This window comes from Schistocerca piceifrons, chromosome 10 (assembly GCF_021461385.2).
Source record: "Schistocerca piceifrons isolate TAMUIC-IGC-003096 chromosome 10, iqSchPice1.1, whole genome shotgun sequence".
NCBI lineage: Eukaryota > Metazoa > Arthropoda > Insecta > Orthoptera > Acrididae > Schistocerca > Schistocerca piceifrons.
Window position 1 is genome coordinate 141,620,229 of NC_060147.1, and position 17,854 is coordinate 141,638,082.

The 17,854-nt window shown below is 47.9% G+C and overlaps 1 protein-coding gene across 1 annotated transcript in view; it reads left to right on the forward strand.

The window, feature by feature from the left end:
- The first annotated feature begins 1,265 nt into the window (after positions 1-1,265).
- Positions 1,266-17,854, forward strand: part of LOC124718779 (centaurin-gamma-1A) — a 327,380-nt gene continuing 310,791 nt past the window's right edge. The window contains exon 1 of the mRNA XM_047244390.1: positions 1,266-1,349. The gene's annotated coding sequence lies outside the window, so the exon portion shown is untranslated. The remainder of the gene's footprint in view (positions 1,350-17,854) is intronic.

The following is a 17,854-nucleotide window of genomic DNA, read 5'->3' on the forward strand; positions in this document are numbered from 1 at the left end:
GAGATCTGACGACGACCAAAAACGGTCGAAACTAGTCGCAGTGTATAGGATCAGCGCTGATAGAGATGTGCATGATGTGTGTTAATATTTGCAGTGTTCTCGCTATTTATTGCCACACAATTTGCGCAGGTGGCCGCTTCGCTAGCGCCAGACAGCGAAGCGCGCTGTAGGGCTGCTCGCGTATTCTGGACAGGGCGCGCCTCGCGCATTCCGGGCTTCTCCAGCGACGCGCCGCCCATTCCAGCGGCCGGCATCGGCACGCCGTGGCATTGCCTGCGGTTCCCAGAACATCCGTATCCTCAACACGCCCTCAGGAGTGGACGCCCACTTGCGGAGGAGCTTCAATGCTTAGGGCCAAAGTGGACAGTTGTAGTTAAGTTGTTGACACACGGCAGACGAGGACACAGCTTTATGCCCTCACAGTCACCCTCCCTTGCCTCAGTGGTCGCTGCATTTGGATTTTCTAAAGTGAAATTTGGTGCGATTCGCCCCGCAAGACCAGCTTCAACCAGTTCAGACTAGTTGGGAAAGACGGTGATTTTTTTGTTTCGTTGAGATCGATACCACTGTACTGCGCGTACATCCCGAGTGTTTGTGAGACTGGAACAGACCGCACAGTGATCCAGCTGCTACGGCGAGTTGCGCCGATACTGGAGGAGGTGTGAAGCCGTTGAGAACAGGTTGTCAGACGAACCTGTCCCAGTAGGTGCTGTGGAATCAGTGATTTGGAAGCAGAAGAGCAACGCTATAACTGTGACTGCAGTGTGGCTGAAAACGTGATGTTACCACGACGTGAGACAGACTTCTGCGACAATCCTTGGCAGTAGTGTTGACTGTGCGTGGGAACTGAGGAACGTCGTCGCGGTAGTCGCTCTAGGGCAGACAGCGAGTGGTGTGAAAGGAAGCGGGGGACCCGTCTGGTGTTCACGGAGGGCGCCGAGCCGTGTCGGAGTTGTCGAGCGCGGCCACGCTGGGCGTCGGCGACACTGACGTGGACGCGCCGGGGGCGGCGCCGGTGACGCCGCTGCAGCGGCCGTCGCGCCTCCAGGCGGTGGGCCGGTGGCTGCTGGCGGGCCGGGAGCGCGGGGGCGGCGGGGGCGACGCGCCGGGGGCCGCGGCCGCCCCCAGCCCGGGCACGCCGCTGCGCTGCGCCGCGCCCTTCGTCAGGAGCTACAACGGCAGCCACAACAACAACAACAACAACAACAATGGCGGACCGGGCACGCCGCTGTTGGCGAAACCGACGACGCCCGCCGAGGCCTTCCTGCGGAGCATCCGGAGGCGGTCGCTGCGCGTGCGGCGATCCAAGTCGCTGGTCATCGACCACGCCAGCGAGAAGCGCAAGTCCGGTAAGTGGGCTCCTAATGTGGGAGAGTATACACCGCCGCAAAATAAGTAACACACCCTTTTTGCAGGCCTCCAATTCACTCAAGACTACTTATTGTTGCAACATTGGAAATAGAATACATGAAATGATAACATGTACAGATCAATAAAACAAGCGGTTCTGGGGTACCAGGTATCGACCCATGTTAGTGCGTGGCACGGGTGCCAGTGAAGGCCTGACTCTGCCATCCGGTAGATCGTCGGCGAGTACCGCCGTGGGATACGTTATGCCACGGCTGCTCTACTTGTTCAGTTCTGTAAGCGAGGTTGGTTGACAGGTGGGACCCAAGTCGCTTCCTGTCCCATCACATCCCACACGTGCTCGATTGTAGACAAGTATGAAGATCGTGCTGGCACGTCTTGCAGAGCACGCTATCACGGGCAGCGTGTGGTCGAGCGTTATCCTGTTGGAACAACATGTCACCTTCCCGTTGCAATAACAGCAAAAGAACGGTTGTAACAACATTGTGCACGTACCGAGCACTGCTTAGCGTCCCCTCCAGGAACACCATTGGTGGACGAGAGTTGTAGCTTATGACACTCCAGACTATAAGGCCTGGGATGCGGCCAGTGTGTCTCGGACGAATGCACTTTACGGGACAGCTCTCGCCAGGTCCACGTCGTAAGCGCAAACGACCATCACTTGCAGCAGGCAGAATCTGCTTCATCGCTAAAGACCACGGCGCGCCATTCCACCTTCCAGGTGATCCTGTGACGGCACCAGTTGAGCCGTGAACGCCGATACAGTGACATGGGTGGTAGACGGGCTAGAGGTGTGCGTGTCCGTTGTCCCACAGGTAATAACCGGTTCGGAACAGTTGGTGTTGACACGTCGGGGCTGACAAGCCCTCTTATCTTTGCTGAGGCAGCTGTACAATCTGCTGCTACTGCTTCCCATACACCACGGCGATCCTGGCTGGCGTCTGTGCTACGTGGACGTCCAGAACCTCGTCTGTGTGCGTGACAATGTTCACGCGACCACCTGGTACCAGCATCGTTGCACAACTGACGCAACAGGTCCAACTCGTGTGGCAATTCTCCGAAAGAACCATCCAGCCACTTGGAAACTTCACCATTTGACCCCTGTCAAACTCGCTCACGTGGCTGTAGGATGCACGAGGACGCCTCCGTGTCACGACGCTGAACCTTTTATCTGTGAGCTTTCCCTGTTAAAGGGTAGACACAGATGCGGTCTTGTAGCTATGACACAACGCTATCTGCTGGCGGAAGACTTTCATGATGATGTTTGGTATGTGGGGCGCTCAAGTGTGCGGCCATCAGAGCCAGTACAGAGCCCCAGTTTTTACACGGTCCAATTGTTTCTACACAGTCCAATCTAGCGACGGTCATGAATGATAGAGGACAACACAAACACCCAGTGCCCAGGCAGAGAAAATCCCCAACCCAGCCGGGGATCGAACACGGGACCCCGTGATTCAGAGGCAGCAGCGCTAGCGGACGCTGTTGAAACCACTATCAGAACTTCTAGCGTCCTTAGGTGGGATATGCCGTCATCGGGTCAAAATCGACATCGTCTTTGCAGGTGTACTACATTTTTTTCGACAGCGTACACTGTCCATTCACGTAAACGTGACGACGTGTCAAAAGCCTGAATAACGACCTTTTGCAGCGCTGACGGCGGCGAGACGTGTACGAAGAGTCAGAGGGCTTCTGGAAGGTGCCGGCCGAGGTGTGCAGGCGTGGTGACTCCATGCCGCACCAGCTGCACTAGATTTCTCGGTTACCCATGGCACGAACAGCCCACAGATTCTCTATTGAGTTTAAATCCAGCGAGTGTGGTGGCCGGGGGCGTACGGGAAACTCATCGTGGTGCTCTTCGAACCACGCACGCACGCTTCGAGCTGTGTGACACGTTGCATTGTCCTGCTGGTGGATGCCATCGTGATGAGGAAAAGCAAACTGGGTGTAGGGGTGGATATGGTACCTTACGATAGATGCATACTCGGGTTGATCCACTGTGCCTTCCAGAATGACGAGGTCACCCAGGGAATGCCACGGATGCATTCCCCAGACCGTAACGCCTGAACAGTGTGTACTTTCTGACGTTTCACGCCGTACACGCCTACGACCACCTGTCCGGCGCAGCACAAAACGTGATTCATCTGAAGAGGCCACCTGTCTCCACCCGGTGGACGTCGAGTTGCGGTACTGGCGAGCAAGTTTCAGCGTCCGTCGCCGAGGAACAGCAGTCGGCACGGTCGGATGAACCTGGCACCTGCTGCAGAGGCGCATATGCAGCGGCTTTCGCTAAACAGTCGTCGAGGAGACAATGCTGGTAGCCCCTTGGTTCACCTGTGCCGTCAGTTGCTCAACAGTTACACGTCTATTCGCCAGTCCACATCTCCCCTGTCGTCTGAGGCCCGTGGTGCACCACTGTTGACTCGCCGCCGATTTGGGGTAGCGTCATTTTCCCGTGGACGGTATGTTTTAACCAAAGTAGCAAGGGAACAGTTTATGATCTTAACCGTTTCGGAAATATTTTCACCCTTGGTCGGAAACCCAGCGATCATGCCCTTTTCGACGTCAGATATATCCTCAGTTTCCGCATTACGGCAGTGGCCGACTGTACTGTTTTCTGCTTCCCCCCGATACGTTTTATATACCCTCCACTGCTAGTGCTACCAGCTGCCATCTGTGAGTGGCTGTTGCCCATTGACGTCGAACTGGGCCGTGTACTGGTAATAAAGGGAGGCTCCCTGTCTGGGCATCGTGGTGTCAACATGTGTGTGTGTGTTGTGTGTGTGTGTGTGTGGGAGAGGTTATAGACCTGGCGAAGTTTGCAACGTCGCATCCAAGGCGGCGGACACGGGAACTTTTTTTGTGACAGAACGTCGACATCGGCTACATAGGATTTATTTTTAAAGTTGTATATTGCCGGACCAGTATCAGGCCGTATGCCCATCTTGAGCATGGTGCTGTTATCATTGTGTCACACCAGCAATATTTGGCATCTGGTACCGGGTGATTGTAGCTAAACTGACAGTGTTCCGAGTGTTGCAGTGCAGGCTGTACCCATCGCAGGACGCTGAAACGTCGTAGGTATGCTCATTAATTGGTGCGCTCATGGAGTATGCTGAAAAAAATATTTGTACCAACAGGTGAAAATATGGCGCTGTAAGCACTCAGAACGTGAAATGCTTCCGGTTTGGACGTCGTCGCCTGGTGACTGTGTTGATTTGTGATGCGACTGTTCGAGTAAAGCTCGAAGTTTTCCATATGAAACGCAGTGGATATTGAGAAGAAAGGACCGTGCACTGTTGGTAAAATTGTTTTATCAGAACAGTAGCAATACTAGCGGTGCATTGCGCGAGTATCACTGACAGAAACAGCTGTGTAGAGGCCCCATTTCAATAAATCAGCTAAAGAATGTGATTAAGAAATTCAAAGAAACAGGTCGATTAAGTGATGTAACAGGGATCGAGTGGCGGCCCGTGGCTGTTGTTGAAACGTTGCTGCAGCTATAGCCGACCGTACAGCGCTTGCCTCAAATTCTGCAGCCAGTGGTCGGGCTGTGTCACGGGGATTGTCTCACGCCTCATCGACAGCTCAAAAGATCTGGCGATGCATTTTGCACTGGTGTTCCTGTAGTATTCAGAACGTACGCCAAGTGAACACCCAAGATAGGCAACGGTAGGCTACAATGCCGTAACTTTCCTCTACCTTTTCCGGCACGCATGGAAATAGATGACCTTTGGCTGGTGAATGTTCGTCATACGGACGAGGCACATTTTACTCTGCACGGTGCCGTGAATGCACAGAACTGCTGCAGATGGGTTCTGCTCCGCCACACATTTTGCAGGAGGATCCACTGCGCTCCGCTTATGTGGCTGTGTGTAACCGCAAACTCCTTCAGTCTCGGTCCGTTTTTCTTCGAGGAAATGACACCTCACAGGCCCATTACGTGCACAGTGACATCAGCACGCTATAAGGATCTCCTTGCCCAACTCTTGATTCCGGATTTGCAAGAACGCAACTGTCTCTACACCACTGTTTACATGCAAGATCGGGCAACACCGCACGTCGCTTGCCAGATGAAAGATATGCTTCGAAAAATTTTCGCTAGCGACCGCATCATCTGTAGGCAACTTCAAGATGTGTGGCTTTCCAGATTCACATACCTACTGCCATGTGACTTTTGATTTGGGGGGGGGGGGGGTGTCTGAAAGAACGTGTCTATAAGGTATATATCCGGACTCCTCTTGATCTGAAAGACAGCATACGACGACATACCACTCTGCTAACACCAGATTTGTTGTGAGCAACTGTCGACCGTGCCGTGTTACAGTTGCAGCGTGTTGCTGAGTTGGGAGACTGTACTGAACATGTGTTGTAAGTTGTGACCGTATCCTAATAAATGTGTCAGAACTACCGTTACCATATGTCGTTGCTCACCTCCATATTCTGACTGCTTTCAGCGCCATATTTTTACCTGGTGGCAGAAAGTGAAACTATTTTTTTTTCCTTTTTCTGAATACTGTGCGAGTGCACTGATTAATGAAAATGCCTACGATGTTTCAGCATCGTGCAATATATACACCCCACACTGCAAAACCCAGAATCGTCCGGAACAAACAAAGGATTTCACGAAGCCTTTGCATCAGGCATCTAAGAGAGACAGATGGCGTCCTGGGGAACAACTTTTGTTAATGGCAGAATGTTCGGTTGACGCTTTCCAGCAGCGCTGGGTGTCTTTTGTATTGATTATGCCCCTGAGATGTGGCGGGGTGTAGACACTCTGCAGTATGCGTATGCCTGGTGTGTTGCCTGCAGTCCAGTCATCTCCTCCGTGTGAAAGGGCGTAGGCCCAACAACATTAAAGTTCCTCATTCTTCTAAAAAAGCTGTCCATACTTGGAGAAACACACTCATTCGCAAGGCATTTTAGTCGAAAATCACTCTACCAATTTACTGGGATAGGCAGTATGCGGCATACCTGCTTAGTAGACCGTACTAATTCAGTGAAATCGCGTCGTCCCACGGCCGGTGAATGCGGTAGAGAGGCTCCTAGCCTCGTCGGGAAACATCAAAGAGCATTTTTGTCTCTAATAAAAGTTGTTCCCCATGACGTGGTCTGCCGCATCTAGATATTTCAATGAAAAGCTTGGAAACACACTATGAATACGTGTACCTTTGTGCATGCCTCGTGTTAATACAAACATTTTTTTTTTTAATAGAGGTGGAGCCCCTCCACGCCCACACCGGCATGATGGCCAACACAAAAGGTCTACTGCCATCTCTGCATAAGGGTTAGTATTCACTAAAGTGAGGTGTCGCAGGATGTGGGTACTGCGATGTTTGCGTACGTCTGGCTAAGGTTAACCATTAATACGCGCTCATCTGGAGATAGATTGGTCGAAATCTGATGAAGGATAGCGGTTTGAAGGGCAGAGGGAAAAAAGTGCGAAGGCAAGAGCCAAGGGAAAAAAACCTCTGCGAAAGTTAGGTGGGGTGGTAAGAGCAGTAGCTGTTGTCTTGCTGCCCGCGATAGGTCGTGCAAGGATGGGCTTCGTTAGTAGTGGGTATCATCCATGTCGATACCTTGACGTTGTGCGTTTGTGCTGCTCGGCGGCTGGCGCTGGGTGCTGGTACAGAGTCCTCGTTCAGCGTCCTGCAACCTGCAACAGTTAGGTTTGTTATCGGTCTTGTGTCCGATAGGTCATATACCGGAGGCACAGTGTGAGGGAGTGTTGGCAGATTGTTCGTGCGTCTGTGGGCGAGCTCGTCGGTGTCCCTGCTGTGGCCTGTTGGTCGGCTCTAATAGCAGCTGGTAGTTGCCAGTCAGTGTTGCTGATATGCAGGGGCTTACCGGCGTTTGTCGCTGTTTGCGCATGTTAGTTTACCATAGGTGGCTATGTCCTAGCTAACAGTGTCTTTGGTCGCTTGTGCTTCCACCTGTGGTTGTGATCGTAGTTTCCCAGAGTGAGGATGAAAGGATTGTTCGAGTGTCTCGAGTTCCTGTATAGTCGTCTGGCGTTGAGGGTATCAAGGCGGTATTCATGATGCAGATCCACGGTGCGTGTGTAGCGTGGAGCGTTGCTAATGATTCGTAGCACCTTGTTCTGTATGATTTGCAGGCGGGGCAATCGTGTAGGAGCTGTATATCCCCAGACGGGAGCTGCGTACGTCATCAGAGGTCTAATCAGTGTCATGTATATGGACCTCGACACCCTCCTATTCAGTGTGCTTTCCCTGTTGAGCATTGGGTAGAGCTGTTTGAGCCTCGCGTGCGCTCGGTTGGCAACGTATTCGATGTGGTCCCCCCATGTAAGTTTCCGGTCCAGCCAGACACCAAGGTACCTGACTTTCTCTCGGAAACGTATTGGGCGTGTATGTAGTGTTATTGGTCTACAGTGTTGGTGTTTGCGCAGTAGTTATTACAAACAAGCTGTGGCCAGCCACATGGACGATACAATAATGTCGACTTTTCGTCATCAAAGGGGACGACTTGCAGAAACCATGTGCCACACAACAAGGACGAGAAATTTTATATTCTTCTGGGCCTGCAGCGTTATGTACGTCTTGCAATGACATTATGTGTACGTTAAGCCAAAACGCTGCTTTGTGTAGCAGTTGTTATTATTGTGACTTTATTTTCATTGGCTACAGGCAAAGTCACAATAATAACAACTGCTACGCAAAGCAGCGTTTTGGCGTAATGTACACATAATGTCCTTACAAGGACGAGGAAATTGATGGGAATTTAATATAAAGTGCAGTATGGCGGAAGTGCACCAATTGCCCCATATTAAATTGGCGAAAAATTTTTAAAACCAGGAAAAGGCGACAAGTCCAGAGTCTGGGGTGAGGTCCGCCGTCCTTCCTTTTGCCCCTTACCCCCTTCAAACCTCTGACAAAAAATGTCCAAAATGGCGGAGGTACGTGACTTGTGTTTCCATCGTACTGCAGCACGTCTTCACTTGGTTTGTACAACATCCCTGCCCCCTCACCAAACCTCCTTTTCCCCGCTCCAGTGCCCAGCCAGTATCGTGACTAGCTTCTGTTTTTTTGTTTTTGGGTTTCACAGTTATATAGCCATCTGCAAACCGTGACAAACACTCGTGGAAATGAAGGTCTTAGCAGAGTACCGAGGCTATGAGTCTGCGGTTTCCTGCCGCGTCAGCCCTCAGTGAGTCCGCAGCAGCGTTCAAGAAGTGGCTGCGCCATCCTCCCACCTTTCGGCAGAGTGCCGGAGAGTATTGGGGGGTATATGTTTTAAACGTCGCCCGCCGCCGACGACTGCAAGACTTCGCCACAAGGCGGAAGCAGAGAACACACCTTCCGATACGTCACACACTCACTACGAATAGATGCCCTAACGAAACACAGAAGATTCTGTTACGAATACACTTTTCGACGGCGCACTAACGGTATCATGTATTTAAGGCACACGCGCCGTTACGTTCACAAATCCAAATGGCAAGTCTGCCATGATATTGTTCTGCAGCAGTGACTTGCAAAGCTGGTAATAGATTCAAGAGATAAGAAGTTAAAGTCATACAGTGTGAGACTGCACGACCTGTATTTACATCTTCGACGAACCGGTACACACGCGACAGCATGCGCTACCTAATAACTTCTAAAACGCCGCGTATAAAACCGAGATTCTTCCGGGGCTCATACATCGCGTCCTGTTGCTCACAGAAAGCTGGGGTCAAGTGTTCCGTATAGCCGGTGAACTGGATACCATTTATAAACCCAACGGAAGTATCCTCTTAGTGTCACTATCTTATAGCAGAGGGTCGAATCATGAATATTACACGCTCCCTCCTGCTTAGGGGATTAGGCGAAATCGGTTTATTCTTTTTGAATCTGATGTGGTCTACGATAGACATTAAGGAGCTTAGGGAGGCACCGTTATTTCATGGGCGGTTAGTTTCGTATGAAAACGGAGCAAATGGATGAAATTTTCCCGATATATTCCTAAGCTCCCGATCTCGAATAACACTAACAATTTACGTGATGCCTTTATCCGTTTCCGCGTTACAGTGATTCAAAATACCCCGCTTGTACACGTAAAATCCGGTTTCAGGCGAAAACATAGTTTATAAAGCGACGTAGCACGGGCAAAGATGCTGTAATCTCGGTTAGCACCACAAGCGTTCTGAGAACCCATATTATAGTAACTAAGTACACGAAAAACTTTTGTGTATAATTATTTTGCGTTACTTCAGTTTCACGAAAGGAAACTATCAAACCATTCTTTTCATATGAGTGACATGCTGTAGTGTGACAGGAAAAACAAGGGAACAAGTGGAAAAATGGTCCTATAGGAGCACAAACAAGGCGAATATGTTCCTTTTTATTTAAAAGACTCTGAATAAAAAGTGGGATACAGGCTACCTCATTCTACATTCCTCAGCAATATTAAAAAGTTTTTCAACTTTTGGTACACTAACAGTTTCGCTCTTTCATATGCTGAGGGACGACGAGGAGGAGGAGATCAGTGTTCAGCGACCCGTCAACAATGAGGTCATGAGAGACGTAGCACAAGGATGGAGAAGAAAAGGGGCGTTCCGTTTCAACGAACCATCTCGGATTTAGGGGAATCGCAGAAAGCCCAAATCAGGATGGCCGGACGTGGATATGAACCGTCATCCTCCCGAATGAGAGTCCAGTGTGCCAGCCGCTGCGCCACCTCGCTCCATCTGGGAGAGGAGGAGACCGTGGCAATGGAAAAGAGACGAAAAGTGATAAATACTGGAAGGCAATAGACAGTGGTTGTGGTACAGAAAGAGCAAAGGAGACAGTGGGCAGTGTGAGGGAAAGACTGGGACACAGTGGCAGTGGAACATAGTTGACAGTGACAGAACAGCGCTATGAAAAGAGTGAAGGAGACAGTGCGAGTGGGAGGGGAATAAAGGGAAGGAGAAAGTGGAACTGGGTGAGAGCCAGTGATAATGAGAGTCAGAGTATGTGACAATGACAACGAGGAAGAGAGAGACAGTGAGAGTGAGAAGAGACAACAGCAGTGGGAGAGGAGGAATGTGGTAGTAGCAGTGAGAGAGAGAGAGAGAGAGAGAGAGAGAGAGAGACTGACAGTGAGAGGAGACTATATTAGCAGGCCAGGACGAAGAGCACTATGGCTGTGACACAGGAGACGACCAGAGAGAGAGAGAGATGATGATAGTGAGTTGGGCTGAATGAGTGAGTGAGTGAGAAAGGGCGACTGGGAGCGGACGGGTGTGAGCGACTTGCAGTAATGAACCAGTGGCCGTGAGTTACAGTTACGGGGGCTTGCGGGAGTTTGAGGTGAATTACATGTTAAAAAAGGCGAATATGTTATCATGCCAAAATTTTTCAGTAAGTGTCTTTTAAATAAACATTAACATTTTCGTATTTTTCGTGTTGAGATAGGAGCATTTTTTTCCGCTTGTTTAGTTATATGCGCATTAGGCCTATAAATATTTGCTAACTCTTTCTGTGTGAAACTATGGCATGAAATCATGATGAAATTGACCTCATGATTGGCAGACGGAGTCTGTACTGACAGAATTTCGCCTACTCGCCGTAGAAGAGTAGTATGTTTTTCAACATTTCCTCCCTCTGATCAACCGGTTCAGTCGACAACACTTCCTAGTTCGGTTTCGTCCATTTGTTGCTCTTTGGCGGTCTAACATACGCTTCACTAATAAATGTTATAAAATTCTTGCTTTTTAATTCACTAAAATCTATCAACTAGTCTCTCACAGTTATTTTCTAATATACGCCTGCAGTGACGGCTCATGTGAAGAAACAGTCTGTCAGCGTTTTGGAGCTTCGAACATTCTACACCCCAAAACCGCCACCTTGTCCCTAAAAAGTACGAACCTCAGCTACAGTACCAATGACAATAACTAATCATACTCGCCGAATTGTGAATACTGAGAGTAATAGAGCAAACTGCGATACAAGCACAAGACATTAAAGGAGTAATATTTTCTCTCAAAATTAGGTTTCCTGGCTCCCCTGACACTGGACACTTCTTACAAATTTTCTTTCTTGATCTTGATCCTGGTTGTTTTCTATCAATAACTTGTTTTTAATCATATTTTTCCAGCATATCATATTTTAGTTTGTGGAATAAAGAATGGAGAACATTCATTGTTACGCAAAAATCACATATTCCTACAACTCTTACCTCACGTCATTGAAGAAAATTAACAGAATGCTGGAGGTTTCTGTTTACCGTTCTTGACCTTCGGGAGCAATTTCTACTATTCCATAGACTTTTCTGTATGAAAATATTGCCTCAATACTTACAGAATTGAAATTATTAAATATTATACAGTACTTCACAAAATAAATCGTAACATATATAGAAATGAAAGTTACTGAAAGTGTCAGTAAAGATTAAGATCTATTTAAAAGGATGGGATATTAGAACGTTCTTCCTTTATGCATCCGCTTTTTTTCTTAATCACTATAAATACCACACTGTAACGTATATCTTTACAAATAGTTAGTACTAGACGTGCAGGATAATGCAGTATCATCGACGGTCTTTGTAATGCTTACCAGAATATCAGACTGTTTATTCTCTTTAAGCTTTAAAAACAAAATGGTGACTTAATGGCTCCGACCACTATGGGACTTAACATCTGAGGTCATCAGTCCCTTACAACTTAGAACTACGTAAACCTAACCAAGGACATCACACACATCCATGCCCGAGGCAGGATTCGAACCTGCGACCGTAGCGGTCGCGCGGTTCCAGACTGTAGCGCCTAGAACCGCTCGGCCACTCCCGCTGGCGGTGACTAAATGCTGCGTAACAAATAATAGTGTGTTGCCGGTCGAAAGCCTCAAGAAACAATGACGTTAGTTTTCGTCTTTTTCTAGGAGATGGAATTCAGTGAGGAAAAATGAATGCGGCGGCAGAGATTTAAAATCACCCACGGTATGTGTCTGGTGTAGCAACTATGCACTGCTAAACCAAAGATATAATTTACTTCCTCTTAAAGTATCGTATTTTAAAATGTTAGTAAGTTGAAACGCTACATGGTGTTACTTGGAAATGCAGCGGAGACAGGGGCACATCGACGCGGATTTCATTTCGGATTTTTTTAAATTAATTGGTTAGGTTTGTCGTGTTTAAATTTGTTTAATCTTATGACACGGCTATTAAAGCATAGCTTGATATATATGCTTCTAACTCAATGTTACATTTAAAAGTGCAAAATAAATGTATGTAGTTCTAGACGCTCAGTCCGGAACCGCGCGACTGCTATGGTCGCAGGTTCGAATCCTGCTTCGGGCATGGATGTGTGTGATGTCCTTAGGTTAGGTAGGTTTCAGTAGCTCTAAGTTCTAGGGGACTGATGACCACAGATGTTAAGTCCCATAGTGCTCAGAGCCATTTGAACATTTGAACAAATGTATGTAGGCACACATCGAGTGCATAAATGTGCTCAAGGTATGGCGCAGATTTGCTCACCTAGGAAGGGCACATTTACACATATTGCAGAACACATTAGTAAGTGAAAAACACACTGCTAAAATTTTCGTTGTGAATAAACAAAATTACAGGCTTGGTACAGTAGTTAACGCGGTAAAACACTATAATGTTACTGGCAGTAAACAATTTTTTTGCCGAAATTGCACCTATTAATATAATATCATAATATTACGTACACAGGAGTGTGAATGTAGATTAAAGCCTGTTCATCATTCTTGACCTTGTTGCAGTTTACGCACACAAAAATAATGCGTTTCCTGTAACAGTGTCTCCGTGACTTCAGCCTTCACATCTAGGACACTGGACCCATTCTTGGGTTCTTTTCGATTGACTGTATCGTTTCAAGCAGTAAATAGAAAGTCTACTTTCATCCTCTTCATTAGGAAGTGGAACTGGATGGGATATTCGTTGAGACGAGAATGGTTGCTAACAGACTCGTCGGAAGGACTGGTTTGTGAGAGCAGATTGGGAGGAAGAGGGAGTTATAAAGTAATACACAAGTTAAAGGGAAGCGGAAATAATGCGGACCTGAAGAAGACAGGAAAGCACGGAGAGTTACCATATGACAACCTGTCTTTGCGCAGAACACTAGTATCATCAGAATAGGCCTATCTACATTTTTCTTTGTTCTTGCTTAGGTATTTCTTGCCCTTATGAGTTCTTGCACTCATAGAATTAATAAATTCTGCTAGAAATACATTAGGTTCAAATAGCTTTTCTAGAAATTTCTTCCTATTACTGTCCTATGACTTCAGTCTATCTCGTAAAATAGAATAAATTCGTGTAAGCGAACATAGGTTTATCTGTTCTCATTTAAGGTATGCTCCCTAGGAGGTTCGATATTGAGTAGCAAAATTTACTCACCTTGCTCTAAAATTGAAATATGTTCTTCGCGCTTTAGACTTTCACTCTACTGGAGTCGTGATGTGTGTAAGAGCCCTCTGTCCATGGCAGTGATAAACCTCTACTGTCGGCAGCGCTCCAGCAAGAATGGTTCGCGAGAAAAGTGTTCTGTGTAAACATGGCGCAGTCTCCGCTACAAAAAATTATTTGGGGGAAGAGACCAAACAGCAAGGAGGTCATCGGTCCATCGGATTACGGAAGGATGTCGGCCGTGACCTTTCAAAGAAACCATCCCGGCATTTGCATGAAACGATTTAGGGAAGTCACGGAGAACCTAAATCAGGATGGACGGAAACGGGATTGAACCGTCGTCCTCCCGAATGTGAGTCCAGTGCGCTAGCCCCTGCAGCATCTCGCTCGATCTTATTCGATGTTGCCGCTGTCTCGGCTTCACAAGAAAAGCTACTACAGGCACCATGAGACGGCGGATGTGGTTTAGACACAAGGCAACACCCAATTTTGTGCGCCTCGGATGACGGTAGAGGATTGGTCGAGGAAGTCCGGAAACGTGTCGTTCGAGTTCACACCATACTGTAACCCATGAGGTTTGTGTCTGTGTGGACGTTTAATTTAAAGTCGTTGGTGTATTCCACGGGCATGGACAACGTGCACACGTTCCAGCAGCGTGTGTGACACGCGTGCGAGAAAAGCCAAGCGCAGCCACGTGTGTTGCAGACTGTCTGCCTCTCCGGCGAATCCCCTGAGCGGAATGGGCCGTGTTTGATTATTTACCGCGTGGCATTGCGTGCCAATAGGGGTACAGGCATAATATACAGAAACTCAAGTACAAAATAATTAACAGTTTTCACAAACAATATAGACATAAAAGGAACTGTACGTCAAACGTCAACATGTTCAGTCCATTGTAGTGCCTCTGCTGCTGCCTGCACAACGACAGCACAGTTTGCGATGTAAGAGCGCAGAGGTCATTCGCTCAGAATATGCTGGTTGCACTGCCTTGTACACCCGTAATTAACAAGTATTTGACTCCGCACATATGTTCACGGGACTTTATTTCTCTAGTTTTGATCGGTACTATGTCGTACAAGAATATGACACATTTTAAGGATCAAAGACTGTGTAGAGGGCGGAACAAACTGTGTTTTTTCCTTTATGTTTCGCACATTGTCTCCTTACTAATTACCAAATAACGAGAGGGAGACGTATTTTTTCCTTCAGTGGTGACAGTTATTTCACTTCTGACGCATTTTACTGTAAGAAAGGTTTTATACGTTATTTTATTACTTATGCAAAGTGTAGGACCGTGTGTTTGGAATCGAATAAATTCATCATTTGTTTTGTCAGTCGCGTGTACTAAGGCATCATCAGTGGCCTGAAATTCATGCACATTTTCACTTAGATGCAGCACTCCGAATTTCCATGTTCTGATATTGTACATTTAAGTTACAAACGTGAGGCAGGCACCTTTTGTTCAAAATTTACAAAATGTACAACAGGAAAATAGGTAAGCTAAATGTGCTTCATAAAAATGAAAATACACATGTATCGCAGGCCACTGATGGTGTCTTAATAAACTGAGAAGAAACGCGTCTGGCAGAACCATTGTTGTCTTTATCCAATTGCAAACAGACGGTCCTAATCTAAATATCATTAATACAGTATTATGCAACTGAGGATTGGGAGATAAACCAAGTGGAAGGTCTGAGAACTAGGATACAAGTAATAGTGTTCTGCTCTCGGGCAGTTTGTTACACTCAGATAGTTCTCGCACAATCGTTGACAGTAGGGCCAAACTTTCGCTCATAGTTGCTGTCTGATGGTTCCTTGCGATCTCTCTCTCTAAGTGTCTGCGGGATCGTTGACACACAGCAGGGTGGGAGTGTCTGCGAGAGTTCACTCTCCGCAAGGTTTTTCTGTCGTCGCTCTGTGCGTTAAGGAAGAGGCAAAGAAAAAACGTAAACGGCCGTGTCCGTCTTGGGTTGTTTGGGGGAAGAGATCAAACACCGAGGTCATCGGTCCCGTCGGATTAGGGAAGGACGGGGAAGGAAGTCGGCCGTGCCCTTCCAAAGGAACCATCCCTGCATTTGTCTGGAGCAATTTCGGGAAATCACGGAAAACCTAAATCAGGATGGGCGGACGCGGCATTCAACTGTCGTCCTTCCGAATGCGAGTCCAGCGTGCTAGCCCCTGCGCCACCTCGCTCGGTGTGTCCGTCTTGGGATTTGGCGGCGGAGTGATTTTGGAGCAGGCGAGAATCTGGCGGCAGAGTTCCTGATGGCTTGTGAGGGAAAATCCACAACAATACTGAAATTTTACGTGAGGTGGAAGAAACTCTCTTTTATGATTGAACCCAAAATTGTCAATCTAGATGCTATTACGCGTAAATACATTAATGTTAAAAAGACAGACTGTTTGTGACACTAATATTTCTATCATTAGCTACGTTTATTCTTAATAATATTTCGTGAAGTCAGTAGTACAATAAAATAACGTTACACCAATTTCATCTTGATACTCATAGACGTATAAAAGCCAAAAGGGGCGTATATCTGGTAAATTAAGCATTTGCGGACACATTCGTACATTTATTTGAAAGCTTTTAATTCTATCGAGTTAAGGAGCCAGCCGTAAATTCCTGAAGGTCTGCTCTTGGACACGTAATATAAAAATATTATCAATAAATGTGACCTCATATAAAATTATAGATACGTTACAGCTGTATTACTTGAAGTTAAATGGCGATTTTTCCGAGTTCTATAACGATGACTTTCAAACATAGCTGCACTTGTCTCTCTGTGCTATAGAATTGCTCTGCCTGATTCTTTGAATTTTGGATATTGTGCTAAATTTCTTGTGTGGAGATGTTACAACTGTAGCCACATCAGCCAAGAGACTTTGCTTGTTAGTTTCTGCAGTGCAGTATCTGTACATTCCATAACGGTTGCCCTTCCTCGTACAAACCGATTAAATGCGCAAATTCGTCCCGAGTTCACTTCATGGCAGTCTTCGTCAGTTTTTTTGCTGACACGTGGTTGACATTCAGCCCCAGTGTGTGTCCATGGCACACAGCAGCCTCAACTGCCCCGGCAGTGCCGGTACTGTACACGTTTACAGGGGAGCTTCTTGCTGCGTTGATGTGGCGCAGTGGGTACCGCGCCAGTCTAGTACACATTTTCATGTAACGTGATATCGGCTATCGTCAGTGACAGTTTTTGTAAATTTTAGTTTGTCAATTCCTTGTAACATATCTGTGGTGTTTTTATATGCTGTTTGCTGTGTAACTTTGCTTAGATCTAGAACTTTGGAAATGTGCTAACTGATCGTACTGTTCGATTAGGAGGTAAAACGGGCGATTTCTTCGCTCAGAAGCAAGCCGCGACCACAAATTACACTCCTGGAAATGGAAAAAAGAACACATTGACACCGGTGTGTCAGACCCACCATACTTGCTCCGGACACTGCGAGAGGGCTGTACAAGCAATGATCACACGCACGGCACAGCGGACACACCAGGAACCGCGGTGTTGGCCGTCGAATGGCGCTAGCTGCGCAGCATTTGTGCACCGCCGCCGTCAGTGTCAGCCAGTTTGCCGTGGCATACGGAGCTCCATCGCAGTCTTTAACACTGGTAGCATGCCGCGACAGCGTGGACGTGAACCGTATGTGCAGTTGACGGACTTTGAGCGAGGGCGTATAGTAGGCATGAGGGAGGCCGGGTGGACGTACCGCCGAATTGCTCAACACGTGGGGCGTGAGGTCTCCACAGTACATCGATGTTGTCGCCAGTGGTCGGCGGAAGGTGCACGTGCCCGTCGACCTGGGACCGGACCGCAGCGACGCACGGATGCACGCCAAGACCGTAGGATCCTACGCAGTGTCGTAGGGGACCGCACCGCCACTTCCCAGCAAATTAGGGACACTGTTGCTCCTGGGGTATCGGCGAGGACCATTCGCAACCGTCTCCATGAAGCTGGGCTACGGTCCCGCACACCGTTAGGCCGTCTTCCGCTCACGCCCCAACATCGTGCAGCCCGCCTCCAGTGGTGTCGCGACAGGCGTGAATGGAGGGACGAATGGAGACGTGTCGTCTTCAGCGATGAGAGTCGCTTCTGCCTTGGTGCCAATGATGGTCGTATGCGTGTTTGGCGCC